The 18,752-nt window shown below is 60.1% G+C and overlaps 2 protein-coding genes and 1 long non-coding RNA gene across 4 annotated transcripts in view; all 3 read left to right on the top strand.

Moving 5' to 3' along the window:
- Positions 1 to 12,334, top strand: part of LOC143767418 (uncharacterized) — a 24,823-nt gene extending 12,489 nt beyond the window's left edge. Inside the window, exon 2 of the long non-coding RNA XR_013213705.1 lies at positions 12,214 to 12,334. This is a non-coding gene — a long non-coding RNA (uncharacterized LOC143767418). The remainder of the gene's footprint in view (positions 1 to 12,213) is intronic.
- LOC143767357 (uncharacterized) overlaps positions 1 to 18,752 on the top strand; it is a 340,694-nt gene that overhangs the window by 148,621 nt on the left and 173,321 nt on the right. The gene's annotated exons all lie outside the window — the stretch shown is intronic.
- The window catches only part of LOC143767363 (uncharacterized), a 127,794-nt gene that overhangs the window by 24,541 nt on the left and 84,501 nt on the right, over positions 1 to 18,752 (top strand). The window lies entirely within an intron of this gene.

Below are 18,752 nucleotides of genomic sequence, written 5' to 3'. Positions count from 1 at the left end.
CTGCCAGCATCATGCCCAGCCCCTCACAGGCAGCACCAGGCTGCCAGCATCATGCCCAGCCCCTCACAGGCAGCACCAGGCTGCCAGCATCATGCCCAGCCCCTCACAGGCAGCACCAGGCTGCCAGCATCATGCCCAGCCCCTCACAGGCAGCACCAGGCTGCCAGCATCATGCCCAGCCCCTCACAGGCAGCACCAGGCTGCCAGCATCATGCCCAGCCCCTCACAGGCAGCACCAGGCTGCCAGCATCATGCCCAGCCCCTCACAGGCAGCACCAGGCTGCCAGCATCATGCCCAGCCCCTCACAGGCAGCACCAGGCTGCCAGCATCATGCCCAGCCCCTCACAGGCAGCACCAGGCTGCCAGCATCATGCCCAGCCCCTCACAGGCAGCACCAGGCTGCCAGCATCATGCCCAGCCCCTCACAGGCAGCACCAGGCTGCCAGCATCATGCCCAGCCCCTCACAGGCAGCACCAGGCTGCCAGCATCATGCCCAGCCCCTCACAGGCAGCACCAGGCTGCCAGCATCATGCCCAGCCCCTCACAGGCAGCACCAGGCTGCCAGCATCATGCCCAGCCCCTCACAGGCAGCACCAGGCTGCCAGCATCATGCCCAGCCCCTCACAGGCAGCACCAGGCTGCCAGCATCATGCCCAGCCCCTCACAGGCAGCACCAGGCTGCCAGCATCATGCCCAGCCCCTCACAGGCAGCACCAGGCTGCCAGCATCATGCCCAGCCCCTCACAGGCAGCACCAGGCTGCCAGCATCATGCCCAGCCCCTCACAGGCAGCACCAGGCTGCCAGCATCATGCCCAGCCCCTCACAGGCAGCACCAGGCTGCCAGCATCATGCCCAGCCCCTCACAGGCAGCACCAGGCTGCCAGCATCATGCCCAGCCCCTCACAGGCAGCACCAGGCTGCCAGCATCATGCCCAGCCCCTCACAGGCAGCACCAGGCTGCCAGCATCATGCCCAGCCCCTCACAGGCAGCACCAGGCTGCCAGCATCATGCCCAGCCCCTCACAGGCAGCACCAGGCTGCCAGCATCATGCCCAGCCCCTCACAGGCAGCACCAGGCTGCCAGCATCATGCCCAGCCCCTCACAGGCAGCACCAGGCTGCCAGCATCATGCCCAGCCCCTCACAGGCAGCACCAGGCTGCCAGCATCATGCCCAGCCCCTCACAGGCAGCACCAGGCTGCCAGCATCATGCCCAGCCCCTCACAGGCAGCACCAGGCTGCCAGCATCATGCCCAGCCCCTCACAGGCAGCACCAGGCTGCCAGCATCATGCCCAGCCCCTCACAGGCAGCACCAGGCTGCCAGCATCATGCCCAGCCCCTCACAGGCAGCACCAGGCTGCCAGCATCATGCCCAGCCCCTCACAGGCAGCACCAGGCTGCCAGCATCATGCCCAGCCCCTCACAGGCAGCACCAGGCTGCCAGCATCATGCCCAGCCCCTCACAGGCAGCACCAGGCTGCCAGCATCATGCCCAGCCCCTCACAGGCAGCACCAGGCTGCCAGCATCATGCCCAGCCCCTCACAGGCAGCACCAGGCTGCCAGCATCATGCCCAGCCCCTCACAGGCAGCACCAGGCTGCCAGCATCATGCCCAGCCCCTCACAGGCAGCACCAGGCTGCCAGCATCATGCCCAGCCCCTCACAGGCAGCACCAGGCTGCCAGCATCATGCCCAGCCCCTCACAGGCAGCACCAGGCTGCCAGCATCATGCCCAGCCCCTCACAGGCAGCACCAGGCTGCCAGCATCATGCCCAGCCCCTCACAGGCAGCACCAGGCTGCCAGCATCATGCCCAGCCCCTCACAGGCAGCACCAGGCTGCCAGCATCATGCCCAGCCCCTCACAGGCAGCACCAGGCTGCCAGCATCATGCCCAGCCCCTCACAGGCAGCACCAGGCTGCCAGCATCATGCCCAGCCCCTCACAGGCAGCACCAGGCTGCCAGCATCATGCCCAGCCCCTCACAGGCAGCACCAGGCTGCCAGCATCATGCCCAGCCCCTCACAGGCAGCACCAGGCTGCCAGCATCATGCCCAGCCCCTCACAGGCAGCACCAGGCTGCCAGCATCATGCCCAGCCCCTCACAGGCAGCACCAGGCTGCCAGCATCATGCCCAGCCCCTCACAGGCAGCACCAGGCTGCCAGCATCATGCCCAGCCCCTCACAGGCAGCACCAGGCTGCCAGCATCATGCCCAGCCCCTCACAGGCAGCACCAGGCTGCCAGCATCATGCCCAGCCCCTCACAGGCAGCACCAGGCTGCCAGCATCATGCCCAGCCCCTCACAGGCAGCACCAGGCTGCCAGCATCATGCCCAGCCCCTCACAGGCAGCACCAGGCTGCCAGCATCATGCCCAGCCCCTCACAGGCAGCACCAGGCTGCCAGCATCATGCCCAGCCCCTCACAGGCAGCACCAGGCTGCCAGCATCATGCCCAGCCCCTCACAGGCAGCACCAGGCTGCCAGCATCATGCCCAGCCCCTCACAGGCAGCACCAGGCTGCCAGCATCATGCCCAGCCCCTCACAGGCAGCACCAGGCTGCCAGCATCATGCCCAGCCCCTCACAGGCAGCACCAGGCTGCCAGCATCATGCCCAGCCCCTCACAGGCAGCACCAGGCTGCCAGCATCATGCCCAGCCCCTCACAGGCAGCACCAGGCTGCCAGCATCATGCCCAGCCCCTCACAGGCAGCACCAGGCTGCCAGCATCATGCCCAGCCCCTCACAGGCAGCACCAGGCTGCCAGCATCATGCCCAGCCCCTCACAGGCAGCACCAGGCTGCCAGCATCATGCCCAGCCCCTCACAGGCAGCACCAGGCTGCCAGCATCATGCCCAGCCCCTCACAGGCAGCACCAGGCTGCCAGCATCATGCCCAGCCCCTCACAGGCAGCACCAGGCTGCCAGCATCATGCCCAGCCCCTCACAGGCAGCACCAGGCTGCCAGCATCATGCCCAGCCCCTCACAGGCAGCACCAGGCTGCCAGCATCATGCCCAGCCCCTCACAGGCAGCACCAGGCTGCCAGCATCATGCCCAGCCCCTCACAGGCAGCACCAGGCTGCCAGCATCATGCCCAGCCCCTCACAGGCAGCACCAGGCTGCCAGCATCATGCCCAGCCCCTCACAGGCAGCACCAGGCTGCCAGCATCATGCCCAGCCCCTCACAGGCAGCACCAGGCTGCCAGCATCATGCCCAGCCCCTCACAGGCAGCACCAGGCTGCCAGCATCATGCCCAGCCCCTCACAGGCAGCACCAGGCTGCCAGCATCATGCCCAGCCCCTCACAGGCAGCACCAGGCTGCCAGCATCATGCCCAGCCCCTCACAGGCAGCACCAGGCTGCCAGCATCATGCCCAGCCCCTCACAGGCAGCACCAGGCTGCCAGCATCATGCCCAGCCCCTCACAGGCAGCACCAGGCTGCCAGCATCATGCCCAGCCCCTCACAGGCAGCACCAGGCTGCCAGCATCATGCCCAGCCCCTCACAGGCAGCACCAGGCTGCCAGCATCATGCCCAGCCCCTCACAGGCAGCACCAGGCTGCCAGCATCATGCCCAGCCCCTCACAGGCAGCACCAGGCTGCCAGCATCATGCCCAGCCCCTCACAGGCAGCACCAGGCTGCCAGCATCATGCCCAGCCCCTCACAGGCAGCACCAGGCTGCCAGCATCATGCCCAGCCCCTCACAGGCAGCACCAGGCTGCCAGCATCATGCCCAGCCCCTCACAGGCAGCACCAGGCTGCCAGCATCATGCCCAGCCCCTCACAGGCAGCACCAGGCTGCCAGCATCATGCCCAGCCCCTCACAGGCAGCACCAGGCTGCCAGCATCATGCCCAGCCCCTCACAGGCAGCACCAGGCTGCCAGCATCATGCCCAGCCCCTCACAGGCAGCACCAGGCTGCCAGCATCATGCCCAGCCCCTCACAGGCAGCACCAGGCTGCCAGCATCATGCCCAGCCCCTCACAGGCAGCACCAGGCTGCCAGCATCATGCCCAGCCCCTCACAGGCAGCACCAGGCTGCCAGCATCATGCCCAGCCCCTCACAGGCAGCACCAGGCTGCCAGCATCATGCCCAGCCCCTCACAGGCAGCACCAGGCTGCCAGCATCATGCCCAGCCCCTCACAGGCAGCACCAGGCTGCCAGCATCATGCCCAGCCCCTCACAGGCAGCACCAGGCTGCCAGCATCATGCCCAGCCCCTCACAGGCAGCACCAGGCTGCCAGCATCATGCCCAGCCCCTCACAGGCAGCACCAGGCTGCCAGCATCATGCCCAGCCCCTCACAGGCAGCACCAGGCTGCCAGCATCATGCCCAGCCCCTCACAGGCAGCACCAGGCTGCCAGCATCATGCCCAGCCCCTCACAGGCAGCACCAGGCTGCCAGCATCATGCCCAGCCCCTCACAGGCAGCACCAGGCTGCCAGCATCATGCCCAGCCCCTCACAGGCAGCACCAGGCTGCCAGCATCATGCCCAGCCCCTCACAGGCAGCACCAGGCTGCCAGCATCATGCCCAGCCCCTCACAGGCAGCACCAGGCTGCCAGCATCATGCCCAGCCCCTCACAGGCAGCACCAGGCTGCCAGCATCATGCCCAGCCCCTCACAGGCAGCACCAGGCTGCCAGCATCATGCCCAGCCCCTCACAGGCAGCACCAGGCTGCCAGCATCATGCCCAGCCCCTCACAGGCAGCACCAGGCTGCCAGCATCATGCCCAGCCCCTCACAGGCAGCACCAGGCTGCCAGCATCATGCCCAGCCCCTCACAGGCAGCACCAGGCTGCCAGCATCATGCCCAGCCCCTCACAGGCAGCACCAGGCTGCCAGCATCATGCCCAGCCCCTCACAGGCAGCACCAGGCTGCCAGCATCATGCCCAGCCCCTCACAGGCAGCACCAGGCTGCCAGCATCATGCCCAGCCCCTCACAGGCAGCACCAGGCTGCCAGCATCATGCCCAGCCCCTCACAGGCAGCACCAGGCTGCCAGCATCATGCCCAGCCCCTCACAGGCAGCACCAGGCTGCCAGCATCATGCCCAGCCCCTCACAGGCAGCACCAGGCTGCCAGCATCATGCCCAGCCCCTCACAGGCAGCACCAGGCTGCCAGCATCATGCCCAGCCCCTCACAGGCAGCACCAGGCTGCCAGCATCATGCCCAGCCCCTCACAGGCAGCACCAGGCTGCCAGCATCATGCCCAGCCCCTCACAGGCAGCACCAGGCTGCCAGCATCATGCCCAGCCCCTCACAGGCAGCACCAGGCTGCCAGCATCATGCCCAGCCCCTCACAGGCAGCACCAGGCTGCCAGCATCATGCCCAGCCCCTCACAGGCAGCACCAGGCTGCCAGCATCATGCCCAGCCCCTCACAGGCAGCACCAGGCTGCCAGCATCATGCCCAGCCCCTCACAGGCAGCACCAGGCTGCCAGCATCATGCCCAGCCCCTCACAGGCAGCACCAGGCTGCCAGCATCATGCCCAGCCCCTCACAGGCAGCACCAGGCTGCCAGCATCATGCCCAGCCCCTCACAGGCAGCACCAGGCTGCCAGCATCATGCCCAGCCCCTCACAGGCAGCACCAGGCTGCCAGCATCATGCCCAGCCCCTCACAGGCAGCACCAGGCTGCCAGCATCATGCCCAGCCCCTCACAGGCAGCACCAGGCTGCCAGCATCATGCCCAGCCCCTCACAGGCAGCACCAGGCTGCCAGCATCATGCCCAGCCCCTCACAGGCAGCACCAGGCTGCCAGCATCATGCCCAGCCCCTCACAGGCAGCACCAGGCTGCCAGCATCATGCCCAGCCCCTCACAGGCAGCACCAGGCTGCCAGCATCATGCCCAGCCCCTCACAGGCAGCACCAGGCTGCCAGCATCATGCCCAGCCCCTCACAGGCAGCACCAGGCTGCCAGCATCATGCCCAGCCCCTCACAGGCAGCACCAGGCTGCCAGCATCATGCCCAGCCCCTCACAGGCAGCACCAGGCTGCCAGCATCATGCCCAGCCCCTCACAGGCAGCACCAGGCTGCCAGCATCATGCCCAGCCCCTCACAGGCAGCACCAGGCTGCCAGCATCATGCCCAGCCCCTCACAGGCAGCACCAGGCTGCCAGCATCATGCCCAGCCCCTCACAGGCAGCACCAGGCTGCCAGCATCATGCCCAGCCCCTCACAGGCAGCACCAGGCTGCCAGCATCATGCCCAGCCCCTCACAGGCAGCACCAGGCTGCCAGCATCATGCCCAGCCCCTCACAGGCAGCACCAGGCTGCCAGCATCATGCCCAGCCCCTCACAGGCAGCACCAGGCTGCCAGCATCATGCCCAGCCCCTCACAGGCAGCACCAGGCTGCCAGCATCATGCCCAGCCCCTCACCGGCAGCACCAGGCTGCCAGCATCATGCCCAGCCCCTCACCGGCAGCACCAGGCTGCCAGCATCATGCCCAGCCCCTCACCGGCAGCACCAGGCTGCCAGCATCATGCCCAGCCCCTCACCGGCAGCACCAGGCTGCCAGCATCATGCCCAGCCCCTCACCGGCAGCACCAGGCTGCCAGCATCATGCCCAGCCCCTCACAGGCAGCACCAGGCTGCCAGCATCATGCCCAGCCCCTCACAGGCAGCACCAGGCTGCCAGCATCATGCCCAGCCCCTCACAGGCAGCACCAGGCTGCCAGCATCATGCCCAGCCCCTCACAGGCAGCACCAGGCTGCCAGCATCATGCCCAGCCCCTCACAGGCAGCACCAGGCTGCCAGCATCATGCCCAGCCCCTCACAGGCAGCACCAGGCTGCCAGCATCATGCCCAGCCCCTCACAGGCAGCACCAGGCTGCCAGCATCATGCCCAGCCCCTCACAGGCAGCACCAGGCTGCCAGCATCATGCCCAGCCCCTCACAGGCAGCACCAGGCTGCCAGCATCATGCCCAGCCCCTCACAGGCAGCACCAGGCTGCCAGCATCATGCCCAGCCCCTCACAGGCAGCACCAGGCTGCCAGCATCATGCCCAGCCCCTCACAGGCAGCACCAGGCTGCCAGCATCATGCCCAGCCCCTCACAGGCAGCACCAGGCTGCCAGCATCATGCCCAGCCCCTCACAGGCAGCACCAGGCTGCCAGCATCATGCCCAGCCCCTCACAGGCAGCACCAGGCTGCCAGCATCATGCCCAGCCCCTCACAGGCAGCACCAGGCTGCCAGCATCATGCCCAGCCCCTCACAGGCAGCACCAGGCTGCCAGCATCATGCCCAGCCCCTCACAGGCAGCACCAGGCTGCCAGCATCATGCCCAGCCCCTCACAGGCAGCACCAGGCTGCCAGCATCATGCCCAGCCCCTCACAGGCAGCACCAGGCTGCCAGCATCATGCCCAGCCCCTCACAGGCAGCACCAGGCTGCCAGCATCATGCCCAGCCCCTCACAGGCAGCACCAGGCTGCCAGCATCATGCCCAGCCCCTCACAGGCAGCACCAGGCTGCCAGCATCATGCCCAGCCCCTCACAGGCAGCACCAGGCTGCCAGCATCATGCCCAGCCCCTCACCGGCAGCACCAGGCTGCCAGCATCATGCCCAGCCCCTCACCGGCAGCACCAGGCTGCCAGCATCATGCCCAGCCCCTCACAGGCAGCACCAGGCTGCCAGCATCATGCCCAGCCCCTCACAGGCAGCACCAGGCTGCCAGCATCATGCCCAGCCCCTCACAGGCAGCACCAGGCTGCCAGCATCATGCCCAGCCCCTCACAGGCAGCACCAGGCTGCCAGCATCATGCCCAGCCCCTCACAGGCAGCACCAGGCTGCCAGCATCATGCCCAGCCCCTCACAGGCAGCACCAGGCTGCCAGCATCATGCCCAGCCCCTCACAGGCAGCACCAGGCTGCCAGCATCATGCCCAGCCCCTCACAGGCAGCACCAGGCTGCCAGCATCATGCCCAGCCCCTCACAGGCAGCACCAGGCTGCCAGCATCATGCCCAGCCCCTCACAGGCAGCACCAGGCTGCCAGCATCATGCCCAGCCCCTCACAGGCAGCACCAGGCTGCCAGCATCATGCCCAGCCCCTCACAGGCAGCACCAGGCTGCCAGCATCATGCCCAGCCCCTCACAGGCAGCACCAGGCTGCCAGCATCATGCCCAGCCCCTCACAGGCAGCACCAGGCTGCCAGCATCATGCCCAGCCCCTCACAGGCAGCACCAGGCTGCCAGCATCATGCCCAGCCCCTCACAGGCAGCACCAGGCTGCCAGCATCATGCCCAGCCCCTCACAGGCAGCACCAGGCTGCCAGCATCATGCCCAGCCCCTCACAGGCAGCACCAGGCTGCCAGCATCATGCCCAGCCCCTCACCGGCAGCACCAGGCTGCCAGCATCATGCCCAGCCCCTCACCGGCAGCACCAGGCTGCCAGCATCATGCCCAGCCCCTCACCGGCAGCACCAGGCTGCCAGCATCATGCCCAGCCCCTCACCGGCAGCACCAGGCTGCCAGCATCATGCCCAGCCCCTCACCGGCAGCACCAGGCTGCCAGCATCATGCCCAGCCCCTCACCGGCAGCACCAGGCTGCCAGCATCATGCCCAGCCCCTCACAGGCAGCACCAGGCTGCCAGCATCATGCCCAGCCCCTCACCGGCAGCACCAGGCTGCCAGCATCATGCCCAGCCCCTCACCGGCAGCACCAGGCTGCCAGCATCATGCCCAGCCCCTCACCGGCAGCACCAGGCTGCCAGCATCATGCCCAGCCCCTCACCGGCAGCACCAGGCTGCCAGCATCATGCCCAGCCCCTCACCGGCAGCACCAGGCTGCCAGCATCATGCCCAGCCCCTCACCGGCAGCACCAGGCTGCCAGCATCATGCCCAGCCCCTCACCGGCAGCACCAGGCTGCCAGCATCATGCCCAGCCCCTCACAGGCAGCACCAGGCTGCCAGCATCATGCCCAGCCCCGCACCGGCAGCACCAGGCTGCCAGCATCATGCCCAGCCCCTCACCGGCAGCACCAGGCTGCCAGCATCATGCCCAGCCCCGCACAGGCAGCACCAGGCTGCCAGCATCATGCCCAGCCCCGCACCGGCAGCACCAGGCTGCCAGCATCATGCCCAGCCCCTCACCGGCAGCACCAGGCTGCCAGCATCATGCCCAGCCCCTCACCGGCAGCACCAGGCTGCCAGCATCATGCCCAGCCCCTCACCGGCAGCACCAGGCTGCCAGCATCATGCCCAGCCCCTCACCGGCAGCACCAGGCTGCCAGCATCATGCCCAGCCCCTCACCGGCAGCACCAGGCTGCCAGCATCATGCCCAGCCCCTCACCGGCAGCACCAGGCTGCCAGCATCATGCCCAGCCCCTCACCGGCAGCACCAGGCTGCCAGCATCATGCCCAGCCCCTCACAGGCAGCACCAGGCTGCCAGCATCATGCCCAGCCCCTCACCGGCAGCACCAGGCTGCCAGCATCATGCCCAGCCCCTCACAGGCAGCACCAGGCTGCCAGCATCATGCCCAGCCCCTCACCGGCAGCACCAGGCTGCCAGCATCATGCCCAGCCCCTCACCGGCAGCACCAGGCTGCCAGCATCATGCCCAGCCCCTCACCGGCAGCACCAGGCTGCCAGCATCATGCCCAGCCCCTCACCGGCAGCACCAGGCTGCCAGCATCATGCCCAGCCCCTCACCGGCAGCACCAGGCTGCCAGCATCATGCCCAGCCCCTCACCGGCAGCACCAGGCTGCCAGCATCATGCCCAGCCCCTCACCGGCAGCACCAGGCTGCCAGCATCATGCCCAGCCCCTCACCGGCAGCACCAGGCTGCCAGCATCATGCCCAGCCCCTCACCGGCAGCACCAGGCTGCCAGCATCATGCCCAGCCCCTCACCGGCAGCACCAGGCTGCCAGCATCATGCCCAGCCCCTCACCGGCAGCACCAGGCTGCCAGCATCATGCCCAGCCCCTCACCGGCAGCACCAGGCTGCCAGCATCATGCCCAGCCCCTCACCGGCAGCACCAGGCTGCCAGCATCATGCCCAGCCCCTCACCGGCAGCACCAGGCTGCCAGCATCATGCCCAGCCCCTCACCGGCAGCACCAGGCTGCCAGCATCATGCCCAGCCCCTCACCGGCAGCACCAGGCTGCCAGCATCATGCCCAGCCCCTCACCGGCAGCACCAGGCTGCCAGCATCATGCCCAGCCCCTCACCGGCAGCACCAGGCTGCCAGCATCATGCCCAGCCCCTCACCGGCAGCACCAGGCTGCCAGCATCATGCCCAGCCCCTCACCGGCAGCACCAGGCTGCCAGCATCATGCCCAGCCCCTCACCGGCAGCACCAGGCTGCCAGCATCATGCCCAGCCCCTCACCGGCAGCACCAGGCTGCCAGCATCATGCCCAGCCCCTCACCGGCAGCACCAGGCTGCCAGCATCATGCCCAGCCCCTCACCGGCAGCACCAGGCTGCCAGCATCATGCCCAGCCCCTCACCGGCAGCACCAGGCTGCCAGCATCATGCCCAGCCCCTCACCGGCAGCACCAGGCTGCCAGCATCATGCCCAGCCCCTCACCGGCAGCACCAGGCTGCCAGCATCATGCCCAGCCCCTCACCGGCAGCACCAGGCTGCCAGCATCATGCCCAGCCCCTCACCGGCAGCACCAGGCTGCCAGCATCATGCCCAGCCCCTCACCGGCAGCACCAGGCTGCCAGCATCATGCCCAGCCCCTCACCGGCAGCACCAGGCTGCCAGCATCATGCCCAGCCCCTCACCGGCAGCACCAGGCTGCCAGCATCATGCCCAGCCCCTCACCGGCAGCACCAGGCTGCCAGCATCATGCCCAGCCCCTCACCGGCAGCACCAGGCTGCCAGCATCATGCCCAGCCCCTCACCGGCAGCACCAGGCTGCCAGCATCATGCCCAGCCCCTCACCGGCAGCACCAGGCTGCCAGCATCATGCCCAGCCCCTCACCGGCAGCACCAGGCTGCCAGCATCATGCCCAGCCCCTCACCGGCAGCACCAGGCTGCCAGCATCATGCCCAGCCCCTCACCGGCAGCACCAGGCTGCCAGCATCATGCCCAGCCCCTCACCGGCAGCACCAGGCTGCCAGCATCATGCCCAGCCCCTCACCGGCAGCACCAGGCTGCCAGCATCATGCCCAGCCCCTCACCGGCAGCACCAGGCTGCCAGCATCATGCCCAGCCCCTCACCGGCAGCACCAGGCTGCCAGCATCATGCCCAGCCCCTCACCGGCAGCACCAGGCTGCCAGCATCATGCCCAGCCCCTCACCGGCAGCACCAGGCTGCCAGCATCATGCCCAGCCCCTCACCGGCAGCACCAGGCTGCCAGCATCATGCCCAGCCCCTCACCGGCAGCACCAGGCTGCCAGCATCATGCCCAGCCCCTCACCGGCAGCACCAGGCTGCCAGCATCATGCCCAGCCCCTCACCGGCAGCACCAGGCTGCCAGCATCATGCCCAGCCCCTCACCGGCAGCACCAGGCTGCCAGCATCATGCCCAGCCCCTCACCGGCAGCACCAGGCTGCCAGCATCATGCCCAGCCCCTCACCGGCAGCACCAGGCTGCCAGCATCATGCCCAGCCCCTCACCGGCAGCACCAGGCTGCCAGCATCATGCCCAGCCCCTCACCGGCAGCACCAGGCTGCCAGCATCATGCCCAGCCCCTCACCGGCAGCACCAGGCTGCCAGCATCATGCCCAGCCCCTCACCGGCAGCACCAGGCTGCCAGCATCATGCCCAGCCCCTCACCGGCAGCACCAGGCTGCCAGCATCATGCCCAGCCCCTCACCGGCAGCACCAGGCTGCCAGCATCATGCCCAGCCCCTCACCGGCAGCACCAGGCTGCCAGCATCATGCCCAGCCCCTCACCGGCAGCACCAGGCTGCCAGCATCATGCCCAGCCCCTCACCGGCAGCACCAGGCTGCCAGCATCATGCCCAGCCCCTCACCGGCAGCACCAGGCTGCCAGCATCATGCCCAGCCCCTCACCGGCAGCACCAGGCTGCCAGCATCATGCCCAGCCCCTCACCGGCAGCACCAGGCTGCCAGCATCATGCCCAGCCCCTCACCAGCATTCTGTGCCACCATGTGCCTCGGCAGCACAAATTGAGAGACTAGTAATGATACTGAGATGTCATATAGAACAGTCCAGCTGTAAATGCATCTTATAAAGTATACTACACTGTTTAATATATATATTTTTTTCTCTCCATAGGTCGAATGCTGGCAAGAAATATGTCGCCTATGCCAAGCTCTTTTATAACCGTTTTCTTGCTTGACATGTTATTTTTGACTTATGCCTAATTTCTTACAATAAATAAAATGTTATCAATGTTTGACATGTTTTTTGCCTCTTTATTATAGTAGTTGGGTGTAATGTTAATTGAATATAGTTGGGGATATTCAGCATGAGACTATATCTTTTTCAACTGATAATGCATCTTGGAGGCTGCTGCAACATGCATTATTGTTATGAAAATGCACTGGACACATGCAATTCAGCATCCAGGTTTATGCGAGGAAATAAGGGAAACACTCCCCACACACCTGCAGTAGTGACACCTGTCTTTTTGTCTTCACCAACAGTGATGCATGTGTGGGTGTCCCCAGTGTTCCCCACCCAAAAATATGCATCACTGCATGTGATTGGGCAAGCAAACCATGGGACATTCTTGCATGTTGTCAATGTGGGTGTAAACACCCATTGTATGTGGGTGAGAAATGACACCCCAGGAATACCCACACATGTGCCCTTGCCCACTATTAGTGATGAGTGAGCATGCTTGGCACTGCTCGACAATCGAGTAGCACCATTATTTAAGCAACATGCTCGGCTCACCATTGCTGGAAGTGATGTCCCCAGTATTCTCGGTCTACTGTGGATAAGTAAACGGAACACCCCAATCACCACTATGGTAGGGGACAGCTTGGCAATTCCCCCACAAATGGCACTGCATTCCTAGGCTGTGTCCACCAAAAGTAATGACTTGGGGTAGCCCAAGATTTACTCGCCCACTGGAAATTAGTAATGCATGCTGGTGGAGAAAACTGGGGACACCCTGCATGTCATCATTGTGGGCAGGAACAGGCCAGGAAAGCCAAAACACACATCGCTATTGTGATGGTTCTGGAAAAGTTCCCAGGCTTCCCCTGCAGTAACGTGTGCATGGTGGATTTGAGTATCACAGCTTAGATGCAACAATAATACAAATTCAGATGTAATGAAGAATTCTGGTGGTTTATTCAACGCATTTCACGGTCTCCGACCCCTTCATCAGGAAAACACAAAGACAAGGGGCCTTTAGGAGGCAGTGTGGCCTGCCACACAGGCTCAGTAACACAAATTGAGAGACGTCACGGGACGGAAATATGCCATAATGAACTGCTATGATTGTTGCCGATCAGCAACAGAAGATGTGAGTCCTCTCTCTCGCTTTCTGTGCCTCTGCGAGCCCCTCTCTGCCTATATGTGCTTTTCAATGACTATCGGTGCCTTTCTCTGCCTCACTATCATTCTCTGCCTTCATGTGCCTCTCTGCGCCTCACTGTGCCTCATTGCGCCGCTTTGTGCCTCTTTCTGTGCATCCCTGTGCCTCTCTCTCGCTCACTGTGTCTCAGCAATGCAAATTGAGAGACTGGTGAAGTGATTCAAATATGTCACATTGAACAGCCCAGCTTGTTGCTATTCAGCAACAGAAGATGTGAATCTTGTCTATCACATTCTGTGCCTCTGTGTGCCTGTCCCAGCCTATATGTGCTTTTCAATGACTATCGGTGCCTTTCTCTGCCTCTCTATCATTCTCTGCCTTCATGTGCCTCTCTGTGCCTCATTGCGCCGCTCTGTGCCTCCCTGTGCCTCTCTCTCGCTCACTGTGTCTAGGCAATGCAAATTGAGAGACTGGTGAAGTGATTCAAATATGTCACATTGAACAGCCCAGCTTGTTGCTATTCAGCAACAGAGGATGTGAGTCTTCTCTCTATTGCATTCTGTGCCTCAATGTGCCTCACTGTGGCTCTGTGCCCATCCCAGCCTAAATGTGCCTTTCAATGACTCTCCATCTTTATCTGCCTTCATGCGCCTCACTGTGCCTCATTGCGCCACTCTGTGCCTCTTTCTGTGCCTCCCTGAGCCTCTCTCTCGCTCACTGTGTCTAGGCAATGCAAATTGAGAGACTGGTGAAGTGATTCAAATATGTCCCATTGAACAGCCCAGCTTGTTGCTATTCAGCAACAGAAGGTGTGACTCTTTTCTCTATTATGTTCTGTGCCTCTCTGTGTCTCACTGTGCCTCATTTTGCCTCTGTGCATCTGAAAATGTTCAAAAGATGAGAGGCAGCTATTGCGCTCATGTTTGGCACAATCAGCCAGCTATCACTGTTGAAAAATGACATACTGAGGATGAGAGCCGTCTATTGTACTCATTTTTTGCACAATTAGCCGTCTCTCCCTGAACAAAATGACATACTGAGGATGAGAGCCGACTATTGTACTCATTTTTTGCACAATTAGCCGAGTCTCACTGATGAAAATGACATACCGATGATGAGAGCCGTCTATTGTACTCATTTTTTGCACAATTAGCCGAGTCTCACTGATGAAAATGACATGCTGAGGATGAGAGCCGTCTATTGTACTCATTTTTTTGCACAATTAGCCGAGTCTCATTGATGAAAATGACATGCTGAGGATGAGAGCCGACTATTGTACTCATTTTTTGCACAATTAGCCGAGTCTCACTGATGAAAATGACATACAGAGGATGTCACATTGAACAGCCCAGCTTGTTGCTATTCAGCAACAGAGGATGTGAGTCTTCTCTCTATTGCATTCTGTGCCTCAATGTGCCTCACTGTGGCTCTGTGCCCATCCCAGCCTAAACGTGCCTTTCAATGACTCTCCATCTTTATCTGCCTTCATGTGCCTTTCTGCGCCTCACTGTGCCTCATTGCGCCACTCTGTGCCTCTTTCTGTGCCTCCCTGAGCCTCTCTCTCGCTCACTGTGTATCGGCAATGCAAATTGAGAGACTGGTGAAGTGATTCAAATATGTCCCATTGAACAGCCCAGCTTGTTGCTATTCAGCAACAGAAGGTGTGACTCTTTTCTCTATCGTGTTCTGTGCCTCTCTGTGTCTCACTGTGCCTCATTTTGCCTCTGTGCATCTGAAAATATTCAAAAGGTGAGAGGCAGCTATTGCGCTCATGTTTGGCACAATCAGCCAGCTATCACTGTTGAAAATGACATACTGAGGGTGAGAGCCGTCTATTGTACTCATTTTTTGTACAATTAGCCGAGTCTCACTGATGAAAATGACATGCTGAGGATGAGAGCCGTCTATTGTACTCATTTTTTGCACAATTAGCCGAGTCTCACTGATGAAAATGACATACTGAGGATGAGAGCCGTCTATTGTACTCATTTTTTTGCACAATTAGCCGAGTCTCACTGATGAAAATGACATGCTGAGGATGAGAGCTGACTATTGTACTCATTTTTTGCACAATTAGCCGAGTCTCACTGATGAAAATGACATACAGAGGATGTCACATTGAACAGCCCAGCTTGTTGCTATTCAGCAACAGAGGATGTGAGTCTTCTCTCTATTGCATTCTGTGCCTCAATGTGCCTCACTGTGCCTCATTGCGCCACTCTGCCTCTTTCTGTGCCTCCCTGAGCCTCTCTCTCACTCACTGTGTATCGGCAATGCAAATTGAGAGACTGGTGAAGTGATTCAAATATGTCCCATTGAACAGCCCAGCTTGTTGCTATTCAGCAACAGAAGGTGTGACTCTTTTCTCTATTATGTTCTGTGCCTCTCTGTGTCTCACTGTGCCTCATTTTGCCTCTGTGCATCTGAAAATATTCAAAAGGTGAGAGGCAGCTATTGCGCTCATGTTTGGCACAATCAGCCAGCTATCACTGTTGAAAATGACATACTGAGGATGAGAGCCGTCTATTGTACTCATTTTTTGCACAATTAGCCGTCTCTCCCTGAACAAAATGACATACTGAGGATGAGAGCCGACTATTGTACTCATTTTTTGCACAATTGGCTGACTCTCACTGATGAAAATGACATACAGAGGATGTCACATTGAACAGCCCAGCTTGTTGCTATTCAGCAACAGAGGATGTGAGTCTTCTCTCTATTGCATTCTGTGCCTCAATGTGCCTCACTGTGGCTCTGTGCCCATCCCAGCCTAAATGTGCCTTTCAATGACTCTCCATCTTTATCTGCCTTCATGTGCCTTTCTGCGCCTCACTGTGCCTCATTGCGCCACTCTGTGCCTCTTTCTGTGCCTCCCTGAGCCTCTCTCTCGCTCACTGTGTATCGGCAATGCAAATTGAGAGACTGGTGAAGTGATTCAAATATGTCCCATTGAACAGCCCAGCTTGTTGCTATTCAGCAACAGAAGGTGTGACTCTTTTCTCTATTATGTTCTGTGCCTCTCTGTGTCTCACTGTGCCTCATTTTGCCTCTGTGCATCTGAAAATATTCAAAAGGTGAGAGGCAGCTATTGCGCTCATGTTTGGCACAATCAGCCAGCTATCACTGTTGAAAATGACATACTGAGGATGAGAGCCGTCTATTGTACTCATTTTTTGCACAATTAGCCGTCTCTCCCTGAACAAAATGACATACTGAGGATGAGAGCCGACTATTGTACTCATTTTTTGCACAATTGGCTGACTCTCACTGATGAAAATGACATACAGAGGATGTCACATTGAACAGCCCAGCTTGTTGCTATTCAGCAACAGAGGATGTGAGTCTTCTCTCTATTGCATTCTGTGCCTCAATGTGCCTCACTGTGGCTCTGTGCCCATCCCAGCCTAAATGTGCCTTTCAATGACTCTCCATCTTTATCTGCCTTCATGTGCCTTTCTGCGCCTCACTGTGCCTCATTGTGCCACTCTGTGCCTCTTTCTGTGCCTCCCTGAGCCTCTCTCTCGCTCACTGTGTATCGGCAATGCAAATTGAGAGACTGGTGAAGTGATTCAAATATGTCCCATTGAACAGCCCAGCTTGTTGCTATTCAGCAACAGAAGGTGTGACTCTTTTCTCTATTATGTTCTGTGCCTCTCTGTGTCTCACTGTGCCTCATTTTGCCTCTGTGCATCTGAAAATATTCAAAAGGTGAGAGGCAGCTATTGCGCTCATGTTTGGCACAATCAGCCAGCTATCACTGTTGAAAATGACATACTGAGGGTGAGAGCCGTCTATTGTACTCATTTTTTGTACAATTAGCCGAGTCTCACTGATGAAAATGACATACAGAGGATGAGAGCCGACTATTGTACTCATTTTTTGCACAATTAGCTGACTCTCACTGATGAAAATGACATACAGAGGATGTCACATTGAACAGCCCAGCTTGTTGCTATTCAGCAACAGAGGATGTGAGTCTTCTCTCTATTGCATTATGTGCCTCAATGTGCCTCACTGTGGCTCTGTGCCCATCCCAGCCTAAATGTGCTTTTCAATGACTCTCCATCTTTATCTGCCTTCATGTGCCTTTCTGCGCCTCACTGTGCCTCATTGCGCCACTGTGCCTCTTTCTGTGCCTCCCTGAGCCTCTCTCTCACTCACTGTGTATCGGCAATGCAAATTGAGAGACTGGTGAAGTGATTCAAATATGTCCCATTGAACAGCCCAGCTTGTTGCTATTCAGCAACAGAAGGTGTGACTCTTTTCTCTATTATGTTCTGTGCCTCTCTGTGTCTCACTGTGCCTCATTTTGCCTCTGTGCATCTGAAAATATTCAAAAGGTGAGAGGCAGCTATTGCGCTCATGTTTGGCACAATCAGCCAGCTATCACTGTTGAAAATGACATACTGAGGATGAGAGCCGTCTATTGTACTCATTTTTTGCACAATTAGCCGTCTCTCCCTGAACAAAATGACATACTGAGGATGAGAGCCGACTATTGTACTCATTTTTTGCACAATTGGCTGACTCTCACTGATGAAAATGACATACAGAGGATGTCACATTGAACAGCCCAGCTTGTTGCTATTCAGCAACAGAGGATGTGAGTCTTCTCTCTATTGCATTCTGTGCCTCAATGTGCCTCACTGTGGCTCTGTGCCCATCCCAGCCTAAATGTGCCTTTCAATGACTCTCCATCTTTATCTGCCTTCATGTGCCTTTCTGCGCCTCACTGTGCCTCATTGCGCCACTCTGTGCCTCTTTCTGTGCCTCCCTGAGCCTCGCTCTCGCTCACTGTGTATCGGCAATGCAAATTGAGAGACTGGTGAAGTGATTCAAATATGTCCCATTGAACAGCCCAGCTTGTTGCTATTCAGCAACAGAAGGTGTGACTCTTTTCTCTATTATGTTCTGTGCCTCTCTGTGTCTCACTGTGCCTCATTTTGCCTCTGTGCATCTGAAAATGTTCAAAAGATGAGAGGCAGCTATTGCGCTCATGTTTGGCACAATCAGCCAGCTATCACTGTTGAAAATGACATACTGAGGGTGAGAGCCGTCTATTGTACTCATTTTTTGCACAATTAGCCGAGTCTCACTGATGAAAATGACATGCTGAGGATGAGAGCCGACTATTGTACTCATTTTTTGCACAATTGGCTGACTCTCACTGATGAAAATGACATACAGAGGATGTCACATTGAACAGCCCAGCTTGTTGCTATTCAGCAACAGAGGATGAGTCTTCTCTCTATTGCATTCTGTGCCTCAATGTGCCTCACTGTGGCTCTGTGTACCCGTCCCATCCTAAATGTGCATTTCAATGACT

Source organism: Ranitomeya variabilis, chromosome 4, assembly GCF_051348905.1.
Source record: "Ranitomeya variabilis isolate aRanVar5 chromosome 4, aRanVar5.hap1, whole genome shotgun sequence".
Classification (NCBI taxonomy): Eukaryota; Metazoa; Chordata; class Amphibia; order Anura; family Dendrobatidae; genus Ranitomeya; species Ranitomeya variabilis.
Note: the sequence above shows the minus strand (reverse complement) of the source record. Positions and strands in the feature narration are given on the sequence as shown.